Genomic DNA, 22,788 nt, shown 5'->3' on the forward strand with positions numbered 1-22,788 from the left:
ACTGCTAGTGTTTCTAGTACAATGTTAAATAATAGAGGTGACAATGGGCATCCTTGTTTTACTCCTGATCTTATTGGGAAGGCTTCTAATTTATCCCCATTGCATATGATACTCTGTATTCTTTTAAATTACTACAAATATACACAATGATTGATGTAGAATGAGAATGCCAGATTATTTGACTTCCACATATATAAAGATAATTTTAGAAACATAACAAATGCAATATGTGTGTCAGGAAAAAAATGGTATAACATGGTAATTTTAAGGGAGGTTGATTAAAACCATTATGATTTTGCTTAACCTTAATTCCATTTTCCCTTTTCCCAAACAAAAATAAGTTGGGCTTCCAAGTTAAAGAGGGAGTTGAAAAAAATCTATTAATCTCTTGATTTACATAAATGGTTCAAAGATAATATGTATTTTCCAACAAAACTGTTGCAGAAGCTATAACAACTTCTCCATATCATTAATTTTCTCACAATGATACAAAGTGTAATTGCATTCAAAAAAGTAAAATTTATAATGTATGTCAACTACAAATACAACTTTACGACTTCTATCTTGATTCTGTTGAGAAACTTAAACCAATGGATAAAAGTGATACTTACAAAAATATTGTTCTCTTCCCTACAAGACATTTCTAACCAATTATTTGAGGAGAAAGCTCTAGTTGAATTCATCAGTATACAGAAATTAAAATGCAATAAGAAAAACCACATTTACAGCAATTAACACTTACACATCACAAATTGTAATGTACACACAGAAACTGTAAAGTTTCCATAAAATATCTGGAAACTATCCTAACAAATCCCCGTACAATACTGTAAAAATTCAAGGTTCTAGCATTCTAAAGAAGAAAGATTTCCTTGCCTTCCTCAAAAACAATGGAGAAAGAAAAGATGACAGAAATTCTCAGACCAAATTATAAATAGGTCAAAAAGACAACACAGATATATATTTGGAATTAATTGACATTTCTATACTGATTAACAGTAGAATATGGTCATACATTCATGCCTCTGGAATTATAAAATATTAATCACAGTGGCTTCTCTGCCATTGAAGCCTATGAAATAGCTGAAATTCAACAGTACAATCAAGAGTCACTTCATGGATGACATCCATATGAACTCACTCACCAATATGTTGATAAGAAAATGTAAAACAAACTTTGAAATTATAAGAATATGTTTATGGAAATAGAAGAGTTTATGAGAGAAACTCAGGGCCAAATCTTTTTCATCATAAATTTCAGAGGAGCTATGCTAAAGAACTAGATCTCCCTGATCAACACAAATCATAGACTAACAGAAATTATGGAACATATTTCTCCAGGCTGCAAATAAGATACTACCTACCAAGAACCTAACAAGAAAAGAACAGGTGAAAGAGAGGGTAAACTATGGTTCCTAGACCAAATTAAACCTATTTCCTTGCTTCCTTTATTCCTTCATTCCTTCCTTCCCTCCTTCCCTCCTTCCTTCTTTCCTTCCCTTATTCTTCAACTATGAAAGATTTTTAGGTAGTAGACCTTACAAATGAAACAGGTAATGGGGCAGATTTAACCAATGAGTGATAGTTTGGAAACTTCTACTTGGTGATAGAATTATTTAAAAAAACAAAACAAACAAAAAACTTGCTAACTTTTAGGAACTCATAGACAATTAATCCATATTCTGAAGACATAGATTTCAAAATAATCAGAAGAAATTGAGAAATAACTGAATTGATAGCAATATTCTCAAGGACAAAACTGTTGAGCAGTAGATAAGAATGATTTTTAAAATGTTGGAGGATAAAATTTTTAATTAGTATAACCATACCCACTACTCATCATCTCTTAAAAATACATGGCAGAACATTTAGTTGGTGTCAGTGATACAGAAGACATTATATTATTCTATGGAATTCAAAGGAGTGCAAGGAGTGGGAAAAGGAGGAGGAACCAATCCTCCTATTTATCCCTGTCTATAACTGGTATTGTGCCTAGGATGATTTCAGTCAGTGTATTATAATGAAGATGATATTCAAAAACTTTTTTTTAAGAAATTTTTACCTCTCCCTTGGACTCATTTGATTCCACAACTGAAGAGTGGTAAGGGCTGGACAATTGGAGTTAAGTGATTTGTTCAGAATCAAATAGATAGGAAATATCTGAGGTCAGAATGGAATACAACTCCATTCCTGGCATTTTATTAATTGAATGCCTAGCTTCCCCTTGACATCCCAATACATTTTTCCACCTACATTTTTTAATCTATAAATTCAATAGCCCATAAAATATGAATACAAAATATTAGAATAGTCATTTGCCCCAGATCTGTTTCTATAGGAGACATGTCCAAAAAAAAAGGTGAAAATAAATGAGCAATAATAATGTTTTAATAATCCTTCTCATTTGAAAAAAAAAACCCAACCATTTGGTTACTTATGTAATACTCAACAAAATGTTCAATATGAAAGATTTATAATAAAATAATTTGTTCAATGCTTTTTATGCCCTAAGTTCTAGTGTCTATGAAATGAGAAGAAAAATATTAAATATAATTAAGTCATTTCCATCATGTCACACTCTTTTAAAAATATATTTGAGTTTTTCAAGACAAAGATAATGTAGTGATTTTCTGTTTCCTTCCCCAGTGCATTGTACAGATAGGGAAACTGAGGGAAACAGTGCTAAGAGACAAGCAAGGTCACAAAGTTAATAAATGTCTGAAGCTATATTTGAACTCAGTTCTTTCTGACCTCAAACCTTCTTCTCTATCCACTGAACCACCTCCTGGCCAATTATGATTTACATGAAGATGATGATACCTATTGAGTGCATTAAGGTTTGTAAAATATTTATAACAACCCTCTATGGTCCATAGTGCAAGTCTTTATCATCATCTCTTTTAAAAAGAGTGAGATGAGACACAGAGAACTTACATAACTTTGATGCAAAATTAATAATTTAAATTAGGATTTAAACTTATTCAATATCTCTAAGTCCCATGATCTTTCCAGAATGATCTCTTTGAATAATATATTTTAAATGAAAAATATATCTTTTCATCTAAAAATATCATCAATGAATACAAATCTTAAAGAACACAAATATAAAGAAAATTTTTGTCATTTATAATTAATACAATGTTTTATTTTCTAGTTTAATAAATGATATGAATTATCTTTGATAATTGATTAGAACAAGAATAGTAACAATTCACAGGATAACATTATTTTCATTCAGTTTGTTTACAAGTCCATTTTTCATCATATTCAGTACACAATATATATAGTGTTGCTAATTTAAATTGTTTTTTTCTAAGTCTGTAGATTCTTATGATTTTTAAAATGCATTTTGCTTTTCCTTTATCTTGGTCTCTGGTGGTTCATTATCAATAATCTGAGCTTAATACAGCCTCAAACCTTCAAGATTTTACCAAAACACTCTGTGACTGATGGCCCCTCCCATTTAGAATATATGTTCATCCCCCATGCTCCAAATCAAAGTTTAACATGAGGACATATTACTGTTACTTATGTCATTCCCACACAAAATGGAAAAAAATAAAAAGAAAACACCTTTTTTTCTTTGTTTACATACACTTTTTCTAAGAAGTTGTTAGATTTTGCACTGCATTATTTAAATCACAAAAACAACCAAATGGAAAACAGTTTTGGCATGGACCTTTTTCCTTTTTGGTGGACTTCTCCTATCCCCATTTACCTAGAGAGTCTTTTTGACAGAAATATGACCTACCTATCAATCTGTCATCCCAAATCTCAAATGGAAAGAACTAATAGTCTCTAAAAGCAACTGTTTCCCCATCCAATGTAACCCAGAATTACATGCGTTCTGATTTTACTATTGGGCAATGTCTGTTTTTTTATTGATCTTCATTATTTGGAGTAGGTTTCCATTAAGTTTCTAATCATCAAGTTTCTCAGGGTGCCTAAGGCCCTTTTGAAATACTGCTCTTATTTCTCCCTGGATCCTCTTCTACCAGTGCTATTGGACATTTCTTCAGGTCACAGATTGGTCTAGGAATTTTTCAATCATTTTCTTCTAACTTCCATCTTCTCTTATCCCTGGGTTTAGGTGATTTGCTGAGAGAGTAGTAAAGTGTTTAAGGCCATTTCCAATTTCAGCATGCAGATTATTTATCCACCTCCATCTTCCTCTAACTCTATGTTCTAAAGGGCATTTGAAACACCTTTTCTAATGGACGTATACCAGTTCATGTAGAACTCAAATTTATAGACCTGCCATGAATATCATCATTAATTTGCTGTCAGTAATTAATCAAATCTAGCAAAGTGATGCCTTAACAAAGAATTGACTTGGTTCAGGACATTTAACACCTTGCCGAAGAAGTAGTAAAAGGCAACAGAGGTTTACTTTGATCTTTTGGTCTGCCTGCTACAATTCATAGAGTTATTTATTAATAATATATATTATATGATGCCATATGTCATTTAATACATAATAATTATATATAATGAAGTTAATTATCCCATAATCATTGGACAAGTGATTTTTTTCTATTACATTGTTACTAGAATTAATTGTAGATAAGTAACTCCTCTTGCTTTTAAATACTCACCATAGGATTTAGTCTTACAAATGAGGTGATTAGGTCACAATTATTTATTTGTATTCTATCCTTCCTCATTAACTGGGAATCTTCAAACCAAAGTTGGGCCTCTACTTTCAGAAGAAATTCTCATTTCATTATGGTTTGGACTATATGTAACCAAGATTATAACTCTAAACTTAAATGAGTCTATGAATGTCAAGGATAAATTTGGATGGCAGGCAATAATTTCCATAGTCTATAACTTTGAGGAGATAGAGAATGAGAAAAATAAGATGGCACTAGAGCAATGGTTCCCAAACTTTCTTGGCCTACCACCCGCTTTCCAGAAAAAATATTACTTAGCACCCCCTGGAAATTATGAAACTATTTATTGAACTAAGAATAGAATGTAATACAAAAAAAGTGTGGCCATCACCGCCTCCCTGAATTGCTGCAGCACCCACCAGGGGGTGGTAGCGCCCACTTTGGGAATCACTGCACAAGAACATAACGATAGAGAATCTCAACAATATGAATATCATTACCTTCATTTTTACGCTATTTTGGAATCTATGAAGGAATCATTATAGTCATCTTTCCCAGCCAAAAGAAATATTCATTTTTATGATGTCAGTGTCTCTACTCTTTGCAATCAATGTTGATTCCTTAAAAAACAATATTCTCTAAAATGCAGTGGGCTGCCTTGAATTACTGAGGACCCCCTCCATGGACATCATCAGGCAAAAACGATTATTTCTTGTGGGTGAACATAAGATCATAAAGCCAAAAATGTGAAGGGTGTTCAGATGCAACATGGCTAGTGTATAATAGTGGATAGTATATAGTTACGCAGATAACTCTATAACCTGAGACAAGTAGCTTAACACCTCAAAGCTTTCATTTCTGTGGGAAGCCAATAAGAGAATAGATAAAAATCTGAGACCCCTCTTTTGACACCTCTTATGATCCATACCTTTTCTTATTGGAAAAACATTATAGACTTATTGAAAAGCTTTGAGTCCTTAGCAGACCAGCAACTATTGAGTTAAAAATTTATCTCCTTGATAATTAAGAAGCCTGAACTCTAAAAAATATAGTCAAGGCTGGACACAGACAAAGATAGAGATAAGACTGAAGCCAGACTTTATCTGACCAGATCCAGATCTGTAAATCAAGGCAGAATGCAATTAGTAAACATCTCTATGAAATATATTTCTGCTCCTAGAATTAACCCCTACTAATTGGTGGTTGGAATTTCGCCCTTGCCCTTGTACCCATCTCTCTACTTTTAGACTTTAATGGATTGTGTATGATTTGTGACCCCTTCACAGCTGTGACTCTTTCTTTGTGTTCTTTGTTTGAAACCAATATAAAATAAAGTCCAAATCCCATAGCCTTAGAGCAACATGGGCTAACCACTAGTCTGGTTGTTCTCATCTTCTTTTTCCTGTCTTAACAATCCGATGCCACCAAACGCCACACAGGACCCCTACCATATAGAGCAAGCTCTGTATACATTTCCTCCTCTATAAGCTGATTTTAGGCCTTATAATGTTTAAGATTCTTTTAAGTTTCTGAAACTATAAGATGTGTGTGTGTGTACATATACATTTGTCCTATATTTTTAACTTGACACAATGATGATATTAATTTCCACAAGTTAGCTTCAGAATAAGAAGGGGTTTGAGGAAATTCACAATGGATTCTACCAGCTTCCAGGCCACACTCTGTCTCTTCTTCAATAAATTCATTAATAAGTTTTTATCAATTGTCTAATATTCAAGACATTTTGACAGTCAGTCGGGATATAAATATAAGTAGTGAAACAATCCCTCCTCAAAAGGGGAAAACAATGATAAAATATGAATATAAACATAAAATGTACAACACAGATATAAAAATGTGAATATACAAAGTGGGTAAATATAAGAGAATTAATATAATGTAATTGAATATAAGGTAATTCATAGTGAGGACTCTAGATTGGAGCAATTAGAAAAGGCTTCATTCAGAAGATAGGGGTGGTTATATCTTAAAAGAAAACAGACATTCTATAAGGCAGAGAAGGAGAGTGAATTCTGAGTATGGGGAATAGCTCATTCAAAGACACAGAGATGGGCAATTTGTAGTCATGTGTGAGGAAAGGAGAGAGAGTAACCCTTTCACCTATGTGTAATGGAGTGGTTGTGAGTTTTTATTATATGCAAATTATTAATACTGTGTTCATACAACACACTCCACAGTTTTGTTGTGAGGAAAACAATTGACAAACTTAATGTTACAGAGACATGTTAAGATTTCTTGGTGTAGAATCTTATTTCTTATGGGGAATATTATCCTGACACCAAATCTGTTCTTGCTAATTCTCCTTTAAACTGAAATACTATTGACTTAAGCAGATAAAGAAATGGAGGCTAAGAGATGTTGGGTGATTTGCCCAATATCACACTGGTACCAAAAGGCTGATGGCAATTGACTTCAAAGTCTCTGATTTCAAATACACACACACACACATGTGTGTGTGTGAACATACATATGTGTATGTTTCTATCTATGTGTTTTCACATATATGTATTTGAAATGAGAAAAATTGTATGTTGTCTATATATACACATATGGCTATATTTATATGCAGGGTATATGAAATTTTTAGGGAGGAGGAGAACCTCAGGTCAGAAAGCTTGTCAAGCTCTTTGCAAGTTTGCTCACCCACCTTTGGTGTTCATTTTTTTACTTGTGTCTCCAAGAAGCTGTAGTGTGTATAATGGCCACCTCCAAGTAGAACCATCTTGACAGAAGGGCTCAAAGAGGTTAAAGGGGGCCAAAAGGCATCCAAGCCTTCAGTGAGTGAGGAGGAAATGACCCTGGTTGTGTGAAGACTTCCTCCAATGGAATGAACAAATAACCATGAAAGCAGATAAAGCAGGTAGAATGGGGCTCTTAGAATTTGGTCAGAGACCAGACACGGAGACCATCACTATATTCTGGTCCATGGTCAGTCAATCTGGCTTTTCTTATTCCATTGGGCTTGAATAACTCCGGAATAGAGAGTGAGGCCAAGTGACTCTGCCTCACTTATATCCAATTAAAACTCAAGTCAAGACGTCATCCCCCAATATCATTGGTCCTCTTCAAAAAACGTAGGACAGGGGGCAGCTGGGTAGCTCAGTGGAGTGAGAGTCAGGCCTAGAGACAGGAGGTCCTAGGTTCAAACCCGGCCTCAGCCACTTCCCAGCTGTGTGACCCTGGGCAAGTCACTTGACCCCCATTGCCCACCCTTACCACTCTTCCACCTATGAGACAATACACCGAAGTACAAGGGTTAAAAAAAAAGTAGGACAAACAATGACAACATATTGACACACAGATGCATGCAAACACACACATATATACATATCTGTATATATACATGCATGCATATAAATACATACATCTTTCCTCATTGTACTGTGCTGCATCTAAAGTCTCTTTTTAAATTCTGCTTTTGTGACACTAAAATCCCTGAGAATTGATAATCCAGCTTCTCTGTGAATATAGCCACCAAGGAGGAAACTCATGAATGCTGTAAAGGCAGTACCTACCACTTTTAGAGAATGTTCATCATTCAGAATCACTTTGATCATAGGGATTAGAATCATTTCACAGTGATTGACAAGTTCCACACCAAGAATTCTTGGGCTCTAAAAGACTCTGATTTTTTTTAACTTCTTAAAACAGGCTCTGAAAGGAAGGTTGTGAACCTCATCTATGTCCATATTTCTTATTGCTACATATTGTCATATCGATCTGCCTGACACAAGGCTGCACAGCATCACTGAGAGACAATGGAGGTTTTAGTTCAAATCCTTGGACTCCAATGTTTTAGGAAGGATTCTTCTTCAAGATGTCTTTGGCTAGTGGACTAGAACATCCCTCACAAAGCTTTTCTTCTGAGCTTCTATGATTCTGTAACATCTTGTTTTTGTTTTTGTTTCTTTCTTTGTTTCACGCCTTCTCGTATTATGTAAGACTTTCCAAAACACAAATTGCTAGACAGAGGTATCTGTCACCTCTGAGTTCACCTTATAGAACTGCCTAATCCAAAAAACTGAGAACCAGAGAAAATCAGCAGCTTGGCCAATGTTCCAAAGATAGATGGTGACTAGATATAAATGAGAACCATATTAGGAATATGCACTGGGTATCCCCTCTATCACCTTCCATCTCCACATGATTCGAATGTCATGTTTTAGATCATGAAAAGGTCTCCCCCGTGTCACTGGTCAAAGATCCCTGGCAAACTTGGGCAATTTTCCCATATCTGTTGTCTGGTACCTAGTCACAACATCCAAGGCTGAAAAGATAAATGCGATTGGAAATCATTCCTATGCATGAGGCTTATTCTGACTCCTTGTCAACGCTCAGAATACAGACAATCCATAAAATGTAGGCAAGCTTACAGTGAATAAATTTATTAGCTTTAGAAATCATGCCCTTTGTTAATGATTGTCGAAAATACTCTGAATAGTAAAAGTTCAAGCCAGTCAAAAAATTTGCCATAAATTGCATACATTTTCACAAATACTCCATTGATTTTTAACATGATGATTTAATAATAAGCGTCTAGTAAATTTCTCATGGAGAAAGGAGAAGGAAGTGTTTTCCCCCTTCCACCAGAGTCTATTGTTAAAGTGAAATTATATAAGTTAATCAATCTAGCAATAATGGCTCCCAGAACAACTATCACACTGTTCCATTTCGAGTTTCTTTCTTTTCCTTTATTTCGGGTACAACCACAGAGCAATTCAAAAAGTGTGGGAAGTTAAAAATAATATATAGATATACAAATTACTTTAGATCAGGCAAAACCCCAAGTTGAGCTGAGTAGCTCAGAAGGGCCACTGAAAAATGTGGTTATTCTGTGGTGAGTTGTCTAAAGGCATTTTGGAGATGAGTAGCTAATGTCGGAGATGTGATGTCACTCACCCAAGATCACACTGGTAATAATTTGCTTTCAAGATCCAGGTTGGGAAACTATATTCACTGGCACCAAATGTAGTCTCCATATTGCAGAGGACCCTAGCAAATGGGTTCAGTGTACATGTAACAACAAAAGCAACAACAAAAGAGCAGCAGAGTTGCTGGGTCCTTTTCTTCTGCCCTGATGCAATTTTTCTTCATAGTACAATGGAATGAGTACTGAATGGAAGACCCAGGTCATGGGTTCAAGTCCTGGTTCCTAGCTTTGCTGCCTACATGACATAAGGGTTAACTTGAGCTCTCTGGGTCGATTTCCACCCCTATAAAATTAATATCTTTTCATATGCACTCTCAGGAAGACGGAACAGCCAATTAGATGTAAAAGCGTTGCAAAAGTTAGTGTCCTATAAACACGATTACTGACATCAAATACACCTGTAAAAAGATGTGTGGCCAGAAAGGAGGCAGATGAGTCATATAAAAAGATGGGGGCTGAGCAATGAGTAGCTCTGAACCTCTATTGAGACCAAAAGGAAGGGCTTCAGCCCATGACTTCAGTCTGCTATGGAATCACGTAAAGGCCTAGATAAGAGACCAAGAGGTGGAAAAGGTGTCGATGGATGGTGATCACCACTATTGAGGGGAGTACACATGTTCAGGAGAAGGTCGATATACAGGTATAAAAAGATGGCTGATACTATTCATGATTGGGAGACAGACGGGTTTTCTATAAAACCTGATACAAATCTGGTCTTTATACAAAATCTGATACAAATAGTCCTTGAATTAATTTATTACACATGAATGACTTATGTTGTATGTATCCATGTTAATTAGGCTGCCATATGGATCCGTTTGAAAACCCTAATTGCCAGAGCATTGGAAAATTGTTGTTCTCCCTAAATTAGTGGACCCCTTTCTAATTCCTAAGCAAGAGTAATTAGGAAGCATAGATGTTAAATTTCAAAGAGATGATTGAGGTTTTAGTTTGGAAAGGCATTCGTTTTCTTTCTCGGAAAAATAAAATGATCCTAGAATGATTGGATGGCACATAATAGGCGGGACAAGGCCACTCATCAGTGAATATCAAACGGTATAGGATTAGGGGGAAGAGTCTCAATTCTGGTTCAAGAATGCCAGACAGAAGACAGTTAACGTGGGCATGTACCACATCCTAAGAGGATGACAGGGAGGACAAGAAATTTAGGGCAAAATAGAGGTGGGGAATTCAGGAAAAATAGTGATGAGAGTCACAGAGGATGAGCAAGAAGGGTCTTGGTCATAATACTGATTTGGTGAGCCCTTCTGACAATGGTTGTACAAAACAAAAGAAGAGTCATAGCAACAAGGCGAAAATCAGGGCATGCCTCCAAGGGTAGGGGCAAACTACTGCATAATGCATATTTATATTACAGTGTCTTATGGAGATGTTCAGAAATCTCATATCTAAGATCTTGCTGTGCCTCTGGATATTGATAATGGGAGACAGCACATTCCACATAAAATATATGATTGGGATTAAAAGGAAATACACTTGGGCAGTGAAGGAGGCTGCAAACTATGATAAAACTATATTTTTAAAGACTTCTCATTTTATTGAAAATTAGTTTTGGATCCTCATCAGTGGAGTTAGGAAAGAAATTACTCTAATGTCTACCGTATAGAGATTAAAAGGAGATCTGCTGACGAAGAAATAATGAATTTGGACTCCACATTCATTTTGTGGCACAGAAGACACATTACTCTACATTATGCTTATATTAGACTTAAATAAATTTCATTATGAAAACAAGATTAGAAGAGAGCTGTGTAATTTGAAAACATACAGTACTTATATGAATTTTTATAATAAAAAAGCTTTCAGAATGATAATACGTTGCTGTCCTTTTGGATAATTAAATACCAAAAATGCATAGAAGTAATCTGAATTCTAGTTTTGTTGGTTTAAAACAAGGAAAGTCAGAGCAAAATCTTCTGTACCCTGCTTGCACCCACGCTCTAGTATGCAGCAATGTTCCTTGCACACAGAGGACATCGTTGCGTGTTTATCGTTGTGACTTTTGAAGATGACTACAACAATGGAGATGGAAATGAATGAGCAAAGGATTTGACTGGATACCTTCATTCATCTATTTTGGAAATATCTTTTAAGCACTGACTATGTGGCCAGCTCCTTGCTACAGGTTAGAAACACAAAAACAAAACAAAATGGCACCTGTGCTCAAGTAGTTGAAATTCTATGGAGAAAACAATATGTACCCAGATAAATAAACACATTCATGACAACACCTAATGTAAATTTAAAACAAAAATAAGTTTGTGGGGGCAGCCGGGTAACTCAGTGGATTGAGAGCCAGGCCTAGAAACGGGAGGTCCTGGGTTCAAATCCGGCCTCAGACACTTCCCAGCTGTGTGACCCTGGACAAGTCACTTGACTCCCATGGCCCACCCTTACCACTCTTCCACCAAGGAGCCAATACACAGAAGTTAAGGGTTTAAAAAAAAATAAGTTTGTGGATGGGGGACACTGACAAATTACAAGATCAAGAGTCATAGGCCCAAACTTTTGGTCACTAGCAATGTGACTTTTGTCCACTTACCTAACTCAGTCTAGTTCTCAATTTCCTCATCTTTCAACTGGAGATTATAATGATTATGTTGGTACTCACCAATGATTATTGAATAGATTGCATAGGCGAATGCATTTGAAGGGTTTTATTCCCACAATGCACTGCCAAACCCCAAGTGGACTTAGTGATGAAAAACCTATGTGGTTGGCAAAACGAATAACCAACCAACACACAACAGGAAGAACTCCCAAGAAAGTCACATTGCTATCTCATTTTATATTTTTAAAGCACAAAGTTAAAAACAATCCATTTATTTAAATTTAGTGTTTTCATTGGAATCCATTTTTTCTTTTCTTCACCCTTCTGCTTCAGTTGATGTTGTAACAATCATACCAGTCAAACTGATGTAGGCATCTCTCCACATAAGCTGACTGCCGATTACTCTTAGAAGGCAGAGTTTCACTGAAGTAAATAGCACCAGGGCTCACATAATTTTTCTTTTGGCACTGCATAGTAAAATGAATACCTAAGGCTAGATCCAATTCCAATTTAACACTTCAAGTGAATTAATTATTTTTCTCCTTACATGATTTCTATGGACCAGGCTCCTTTTCCAAGTCACATTATCACTCTCTACTCTAAAAAGAAGAATTCTTTTTAGTAGCAATAAAGAAAGTTTAATTAAGGAATATGATTTCATTATATGTATATTAGAAAAGGGATACAGAAAACAGATGTATACAATTGTTCCCCTTCATCAGACATTTGTGAATCATATCAGACAGGTGAAACAAAGTCATTCTCCACTGGTCAGGTCAATCAGCCTTCGTTTCTAAGAGCCAACGTGCTATCATTTGGATGAAAGAATCTTTTTTGTCAAGAGTAAGGATCAGAGTTAGGACCCGTCTTCGGCAAGCAATGAGGTGATATCGGAATGCTGGTTTTAGACTCTGAGGATGTGGGTTCAAATGCTGGTTTAGCAACTTACAAAGAAGAAAGAATCGTTAATGTAGAGCAAGAAGGGTTCTCCTAAGCCATTTACAGATGAGGAAACTGAGAAGTAAAGAAGGCAAGTGACTTCTCCAAGGTTACACAATTAGGATCAAAGATGGAATTGAGAGTATTTCTGTATTATTCCAAATCCAGTGCTATATTCAGTGCATCATACTGATTTTACAGTGTTTCTTATGTCTGCAACCTTCTCTACATGCAGATGGCCATTCTCCTAAACACCTTCTTTGCCTATTACTTAGATTATTACAAAAGTCTCTCCCCTCTTCGGTCTTCCTCAAAGAGATACCAAGTGTGATTCCTGAAAGCAAAGGGCTCATTATATCAATCCCTTGCTGGGAAAAAAATAATAACCTCCAGTGGTTCTCTCTTGTTAATATGATAAAACATAAACTCCTCAGAGATCGAAAGTCCTTCATGATCTGGCTTGATTCCGCCGGCCCAGGATTTGCCCAAACCACTCTCCTTCGTATGCTTCTCCTTCCAAGCATACCGGGCTAGTTCCTGTTTCTCACACAAGCCCTTTAGCATGACACAGAACTGCAGTCTCTTTGGAACCAGAGTGCCCTCCGCTGCTGACAACCTTCCCAGGTCAGTTCAATGACTGCCTCTTAGGTGAGGCTTTTTCTGATCTTCTACTCTCTAAATGAATTTGTATTGGATTGAATGTATGCAGAGTTCTCTTGTATCTGATGGGGATAAGCATCAAAATCCTTCCTGTGCCTTTGGGTGGAGAGGAGATATTTAGACTTAACCCTTCAGTCTCCTCTTCTAAGTCAATCCCTCTCCACCACTAGTTTAAAATATGTTGACAAATATTTAACAGCATGAATGAAAACACAATAAAAGAGAGAGCACACTTTGGACAGCTAAGTGCTACAGGGTTGGAGCACTCGAGTCACTTAACCCTCTTTGCCTCAGTTTCCTCATCAGCAAATTAGGAGAAGGAAATGATAAACCACTCCAGTATCTTTGCCAGGAAGATCCCTCAAAGGAGGTCACCGTCAGGCATGACTCAAAACCACCATATTTTAAAACTAAATCCATATGCAGCCTGCAGAGAGCCTTACATAATGCTTAAGCTCCATTTATATTTGAGTTTGACAATCCTCCTGCAGAGAAAAGTGGGATGGGCTGGGGGGGGGGGGTGGTACTTCCTTCAGCAATGTTTACCCATACCTTATCTGAACATTGTCATCTTAAAGATTTGTCTAAAGAACCACACTGTGGGGTATGCCTACAGGCACAAGAACAAAGTGAATTGCACAAAATAAAAAGCTTCTCCCTCCCCAGTTCCCTCTTAAGGTGCAACACATTCCTCTGAGGTAGACTAAAAATCACATGGCCCTTTAGCTTTCCCCATTCCCCAAAGGATGAGCTTTTCCTTGTCCCTTCTTCCTCTCTCTTTTTTTCAGAAATAACAAAATAACCCTATTTCCCCCCCCCCCCCACCATGCACACACACAGATTCCAGCCCAGGTATGCAGTATAGGGCCTTGATCTGCACCCCTGGCTGAGGGCCTGCCAGTGTCCACCAGAGAGGAGATGCTGCCCAAGCAGAAGCTTCAAGGAATCAGGAATGCATTCAGAGGAAAGAATCTCAACTCCTGCTACAAATGCTGCTCTACTGGGGGCAAAGCATCTCTGTCTCCCTCTAGAAAACTATCTAGAGTGTATGTCACTGCCTTAGAGAACTACACTGAGGGGTTATGTCCAGGTACACGGGGCTAATATTCAACAAAATCACTGCTGAGTGGAAGTTTCCCAAGTCCAAGGCCAGCTTTCTAAGCTCCATGCCACAGGACTTCTTTATTTCCCACATTAAATGGAAATTCATGGAGGGCACACTTTTTTTTCATTATTTAGTATCACCAGCCTAGGAGAATATCTGGCATAGAGCATACCTTTAATGACCTACAAAGTAAAATAATAACATTTATTAATCACCTCCAATATGGCAGGCCCTGAGGTAATCATTCACTAAGGATACAAGAAAGACAAAGGCCAGACCTTGGTCTTGATGAGTTTGGAGACTGATAGGAAAGATGACAAGGAACTAAGGAGGTCAGACGGGAGGTAGATACAAGCTTAAACCGACATAACCAACAGAGGCAATGCAGGAGAATTAAAGGGGATCCCAAAATTACAGAAGATGAGTTTTTAGCTTAGCTGTGAAAAAAGAGTTGGGGAAGCCAAAAATCAGAGATGAGGATGGAGGCAAAGGTGATAGCTAAGGAAAATCTAGGAATGTCTGGGGCTAGGAATAGTAAGGAGCAGATTATTACATAAAGAAAGAATGCAACTGGGGTATGTGGGGTGTTCAGGGAATTCTAGCACCTGTGGTACGAGCCCTTTTCAAGGCTGCTCTTTCATATTTGGTGTCTGCCTTTCAGCTCCCACTTGTAGCTTCAAGAAGTTTTATCAAGCAAAGCAGCCAAAACTTGGTAAAAACATCTCACCAGATGGACTAATCCTGGTTGAAGGTAAGCAATAGGCCTCAGGGATGTAAATCCCAAGCATTCAAGACCTTCCCACAGCAAAATATTGTTTTCCGAAAGCAATAAAGGCAGTTGAAGTAGGCATTGTGGAGTGCTTAGAGCATGGTCAGACACTGGACACCAAAATAATTATATACATCCTGAGGCATAGCCAATTATCCTGATTTTAGTCTTCCACTTGACTTGGATGACTGGAAGAAGAGTGAGACTGATTTACAATTCTGCCTCCCTTAAATTCTATTCACACACAAGTCAAGACATCACTCTGTAACATCATTGGTCCTCTCTCAAAATGAACAACAATCACTAGAGAGACAGAAGGGGTTAAGTTAGGAAGGTCTTTGACTGTGAAATGGAGGATTATGTGCTTTATCCTGAAAGTGACAGAGAAGTGCTTTGGTTTATTGAATACTAGGATAATGTGAACAGATGAATATTTTAGGAAGGTCATTTTGATGACTGAATGAAGAAAGGGTTTTAGTGGGGAGAGGCTTATAGAAAAGAGGCTCATCTGCAGGTTAAGTATATGATGAGCACGAAGTGATAAAGATGGGAATCTAAGTTGTGACAGTGTCAGAAGAGAGAAAGGACTATATCTATATCTATATCTATATCTATATCTATATCTATATCTATATCTATATCTATATCTATAGCTATAGCTATAGCTATATCTAACACAAATCAACAGAACTTGTAAGAGATGCGATAAGGTTTGTGAGATATAAGAAGGAATCAAAAAAAACACATCAATTTTGAGTCTGAATAACAGGGAAGATTGTAATTCTCTCAGCAGTATGGAGAAGTTACGGAATTAGAGAGTGTTTGAGTGAAAAAGAAAGAGATAATGAATTCAGTTTTGGAGATGCTGAGTATAAGATGGGAACAAGCCATTTCCAAATTGATGAATAGTCAAAGGATATGAATGGGCAGTTTCCAAATAGACATCAAAACTCTCTATAGTTATATGGAAAAAATCCATATTACTATTGATTAGAGAAATGTGATTCAAAACAACTCTGAGACACTACCTCCCACCTATCAGATTGGTCAATATGACCAAAAAGGAAAATGACAAAGGTTGAATAGAAGGTGGGAAAATTGGACACTAATATACTGTTGGTAGTGTTGTGCACTAATACAACCATTCTGGATAAGAATTTGCAACCATGCCCAAATGACCACAAAACTATACATGCTCTTATACCCAATGATATTTCTACTGTCTGTATTTCAGATAAATCAGAGAAAAAAGAAAAAGGGATCTACTTGTTCAAAAATATTTCTAGCAACTTTGTGTAGTAGTGGCAAAGAATTGGAAACTGAGGTGATATCTATCAGTTAGGAAATGCCTGATCAAGTTGTGGTGTACACAGAAATGACAAACAGTTTTATTTCAGAAAAACCTGGGAAACTTTATATAAATGGATGCAGAGTGAATTGAGCAGAACCAGAAGAAAAATATATATGAGAAGAGACATTGTTCAGTGATCATGTGTGAACAATTAAACTATTGTCAGCCATGCAAGAATTCAAGAAAACCCTGAAACATTCACAATGTAAAATGCTATTCACAGCCATAGAAGGAATTGTTGGAATCTACAAGCAGAGAGAAGCTGTCAGCCTGGAAAAACACAGAATGACTAAAGTAGTCAACAAAAGCAGATCTTTAATCAGGCAAGAGATAGATCCATAATAATTGCCTGTTACATGGAGCCAAGGTCCAAATACTATACAGAGTTAAAACCCCAGGGCTCTGGAGACTGTATCTCTGGAAGAATCATCAGGGAGATGATTCTCCAAAGAATAATAGAACTTGGGATTTTATATACTTTTTGGGGAATAAAAGACAGGGAGGTATGATTGATTGGCTTTATAATGGCCACTAGGAAATGGGAATTCCAAGACAGGATTAACGGGGTGAGGCCGATGCTTTACAAAGGGGCTTCCTGGAAGAGAACTTTGATACTTCGGGAGAAACTACTAAGGCAAAAAGGATACCTAAGACTTGATTGCAAGCTAATCTTATCTAAAATGGGATCATTAAGTACTTTAAGATCTATTGTTCATTCTGAAACTGGTGAATCTAGGACTTCCCTAGAGGTGAATTGTCTGGGAACTGGGGAAAACATGGGGTTCCCAAAAACCCAGTTGACAAAGCATATTGTTTTTCACTTTATTTCCTTCGTGAATATTTTTCTTGTATATGATATATGTCTTCTTTCAAATGTATGGAACATCCTATATGTAAGGAAAAACCTATATCAGATTATTTATAACATATATCAGAGAAATATTTATAATTTATATATAATATATTTATAACCTATGTCAGATTATTTATCATCTCAGGGAGAGTGGGAGGGACAGAATTTGGATCAAAAAATTTCAGAAAAAATTGTTGAAAGGTATTTCTACATGTGATAGAAAAAAATAAAAGCAATAGACTGGGGAAATAACTTAAAGATGTTTATGGAAAAATAAATTCAATATCTCCAAGAGCCACTTAGAGAACCAAAACAAAAGATTAGGCAAAAAGTTTAATGTGTAGAGTTCATAATGATTATGTTGAAGTGGAATCTAGAGACCCCAAACTTGTAGCTTAGTGAGATCTGATGAACCCCAAGTTTTAGAAATAGCTTGTAGGCTGGAGACCCCCAAAACTTGTCCTTCCCTGTTCCCAAGAGAATCGACCCTGAAAGGGAATCTCAGGCTAAGAGCTGCAGACTGAACAATGGACACCTCCCCCCCCCCCCATAAATGCCAAATACCCTTTTGTCTTAGGTAGTCTTGCCCATTGTATCAGAGGCCCTTCCCAGGAAGACACACCTGGGCTGGGACCATCCTTTAGTATTCATTGTGTAAGTAGCCCCTTCCCTTATACCCCAGCCTCTAGCTAGGATTCCTTTCCCAAGCTTGATTGTAAATCCCATCCTTACCAATATAAGTTCCCCAATTTCCTTTGTTCCTTGGAGTCGTCATCTAGCACAATGTCACTCCCAGGGGGTTAGGGAGCAGAGCGAAGCAGGGTTCAATCCTGGACTCTGCACAAGGCGCAGCTCTGCATAAGAAGCCAAGTAGCCCTCATCCCCCTTTCCCTTGATTAAAGAGTGGTTTTATGACTATTTCAAAGTTCTGTGTTTTTTATAAGTTAACGATTATTATAGAGATAAGTGAATCCATAAGATCTAATGAACTTTCTATGCAAAATAGCATAAAGGGAGAAAAGAATAGGACTCAGGACAGAGCTTAAGCAAACACAGTTGGTTAGCAGATGGGCTGGATTCAGATCCAAAAAGAGATTGAGGAGTGACTACATAAGAAGGATGAGAATCAAAATGAAAGAAACCATGTTCTAAAAACATAAAGAAAAGAAGAGAATAATTGACTGTGATAGAGAATTTAGTCAGGTCACAGCAGAAGAGAATGGAGAAATGACCACTAGATTTCACAATGAAAATATAATTGAAAACTTTGAAGAGATTTTTATAGTAGGATGCCAGATTATGAAAGCCAGGAGAATGAAAACTTATATAGAGGCATTTACTGAATCAGGTCGTCTTAAAGTGTTTAGACAAAATATTAGATAGATAGATAGATAGATAGATAGATAGATAGATAGATAGATAGATAGATAGATAGATAGATAATGTGAAGGATTTTGGATAATGGGGAAGACATAAGCATGTTGGTAGCAATTAGTAGAGCTATTAGTGAGCTGGTAGAAGTTGAAGTAAAATGAGAGAAGGTATAAGTGAGAGAGAAAATGCTGAAGAATACACAGTGGAATAGAAATAGTTGTGCACATTAAGGAGCTGACCTTGACAAGTACAAGGTCCACTTTTTCAGGTTAATGGGGCTCAGGAGTAAACAGCAGCAGAAGACTTCTTGGTGCAGTGAGATGATAAAAAAGAGGAAAGTGAATACTCTGAAAATAATCTCAAAATATTTAATGTCAGCCCAGCTTTGAATATTTAAGACTTTCCAATTCCCTGAACTTCCTCTCCCCTCTAATTGGAGGAAAAGGAGGATGGGCACAAAATAGATCCCAAAGCTTTCCTTTATACAGGGCTTGGACCAATACAGTCCAGCTAACTTTTCACTTTCCATCTAGAGCTCTACTTTAGTTTCTATGTTGTGGAATATGATACCCTGACATCCATTAACTCTTGGGTCTCTTCCCCCACCCCGCCCCCAACTTTTAATCTTCCTTTTGGGAATTGTCTTTTTTAATATAATTTGAGCTCTTTAAGGGGAAGAATTGTCTCTCTGTCTTTTTTTTTTTTTTTTTTTTGTATCTTCAGTGTTTTCCATAGGGCCAGGGACACAGTATGCACTTAATGAATGTTCATTGCATTGGTATTGCAAATTTAAGGAAAGGTTTTCAACTCAGAGAATTGAGTCAAGGGAGAACTATAGGAGCTTTGGGGAGAAATTAAAAAAATTAGAAAATCTGTTTTGGTGAGTGGGAGAGTGAGTCAACTAAGGAGATGAGACGTTAAAGCATTGCCTTGCTTCATTGAGGAACCAGAGTTATTTCTGCAACCTAAATTTATAGTGAATCCAGTCATTACCATTTCATGATTCCTCCCCCTCCCACACACACATGCACATTTGTCATTTGAGGAGAGAAAGCAGTAGATGGTGGTGATTGGTGGGGCAGGATTGTAATTTGAAAAGGGCTCAGTGGTTCAAGAAAAGAGGAAAATATTTCAACTGGTTCACCAAGGTATGAAGGTTGGAAAGTGAGGAGAGTATAGCTGGTGCAGAGGTGATGCCATGGGAAAGACCAAGGGAAATTGAGAAACCTCTTGTGATAACTTAATAGAGAACCTAGACAAGCCAAGTGGAACATTAAGGCATAGAATAGTACGGTTTCATCCCAAAGAAGGTTTGGTAGAATTGATTGAGTTCTTTGTCAAGAAATAAAGATTTGTCGAAATCTTTATCATTAAAGAGAATAGCTCCATTGGTAAATTCATAGATGCACCGGACGACTGCCATATTAGTCCATCATTACTTCAGTTAATGATTCAATGAACAAACAAAGCATTTATTTATAAAACATTCACTACGATTTAGACATTTTTCTGGGTTCTGAGGATGCAATGGGAAAATATAACTGGCCTCAGTTCAAAGACTTATTACATTCTAATGGAAGAGAGATCATAAGAATGGATAAGAATATGTTACATTACATAGATCTCTATATAACACATATACACAAAATGCATATATATATATGAGAGAGAGAGAGAGACAGACAGACAGACAAACAGACAGACAGACAGACAGACAGAATATAAAGTAATGTGGAGAAGGTTGACACTATTTCCTGAAGGGGTAGAGGAAGAAAGGTATACTGAATAGCATTTCATTCCAAGTCCTTTCCATTGTAAAACTACTAAATATGTTTATATATATGCAGCATAATGAAAGAATACAACATTGGCTATAAAGTTGGTCTTGAAATTTTTTTTTAAAAAAAACTCTGAATTTTTTTTAAATTTTGAAAAGATCTTTCCATATAGTATTAATACATATTCTTTTAATGCAAACTCTTTTTGACACCAATGGTGCAAGCATATGATTCATTTCCATTTAGGTTCATTGCTTATTAAAAAATAGTCTTGGAACAAATTCATCAAACATAATTTATTAGACAGTACAAAGAGTTTAATATGGTGCTTCTATCTCAACCTTGATTTAACATTTTAAAACAATTTTTACAAAAGGAAAAAGAGGGAAAAAAAAGTACATCCATGCTAACATATGTTTTGGCATCCAAAATATATGCTCAATATGAGATGATATAAAAACAGTGCTAAAGGTTCTCTTCATGAAGATTTGTTCAGCTAATGGAAACAGTTCACTTTTTAGTCTTGGAGAATTTGAATTGAATAAAAATTTAAAAAAAAAATTTGATGTATTAAAAAGTGCTAAATCAATCCCAGTTAGCCGAAGTTGACATTATCTAATGTAATTTTCAGGAATTTGGATGAAATGGTGTAAAAATTCATTAGCGTGGCTTCTGTTCCTAAGAATTTGAGGAAGAGAAAATCCAAAGAAACCAGTAAATTGAGACATTTTCTAAGGAGAAAGAGAAATTTAATTCTCAATTACCAGGCCAATATTACTATTCCTCTACTTAAGACTGGCTATGAATCTTGCATGTTGTTCAGGAGTTAACCAGGTTTCTTCAAGGCTAAGGAAGCAAAACACAACTGATAGTAGTAATTGGCTTTTTTTTTTTTAATGATAACTTAGGAAGTCACTTTACATAAATGATGAGAAGCAAATGAAATGATCAGACAAAGTTAGCCAGAGAAAGGGAAGATATTAAAGAAATGTTGTCTTAAGGTTCTTGAGGAGATGATATTATTCTCATTCTCTTTATTCCAAAGGGCAGGTCTAGGCAGAATGGGTAGAAGATTAAGAAAAACATATGCTTCATATAAGAAAAAAAATTCTAAACAATTATACAAAAACACACATAGATTGAGTTTGGGGGTTCCATCAGATTGTAGTTCTTCAAGTAAAGATTCAATGATCACTTTTCAAGCATGGTGTAGATGGCTGTCTTTTTTCAGAAATTGATTGCCCTGCCCTGAATGGTTACTCAAGTCCTTTCTACTCTGAATTTACACCATCCTTTCATTAATCTATGTAAGCCTCATGTCAAATTTGTTAAATGGATACTAAAAGCATTGCCCACCCCACCCCATTTTTCCGATGAGGAAACTGATCCTTTAAGAGAAATGACACTTATGGTCATGCCACTTCTTTAGGATTTTAGGCAAGATTGAATTTGGTGTAACTGATTACAGGTCATTCTATATCAAGGATTTAGTTGAATCTAGGAAAGGATTTAAACATAACATTTTAGCACAAGTGAAAGTCCCACTTTATGAATGAATCTTCTTTACAATATTCCCAAAACATGGTCATCCAGAGTCCCCTCATCTCAGTCTCCACTTCTGGCTTAAATCACCATCTTCCAAGAAACTTCATTCCAAATTTGGACCACTGGTGTTTGTGTGTGTGTGTGTGTGTGTGTGTGTGTGTGTGTGCGTGCGCGTGTGCGCACGCACGTTTAATTTCTATTGAGTCAAATATTTCTTAATCTTATGGAGCCAGTTGGTCCTTGCTACCAGAGACCTACAATTTAAGCTTTCTCTAATG

Source organism: Gracilinanus agilis, chromosome 4 (genome assembly GCF_016433145.1).
Source record: "Gracilinanus agilis isolate LMUSP501 chromosome 4, AgileGrace, whole genome shotgun sequence".
Lineage (NCBI taxonomy): Eukaryota > Metazoa > Chordata > Mammalia > Didelphimorphia > Didelphidae > Gracilinanus > Gracilinanus agilis.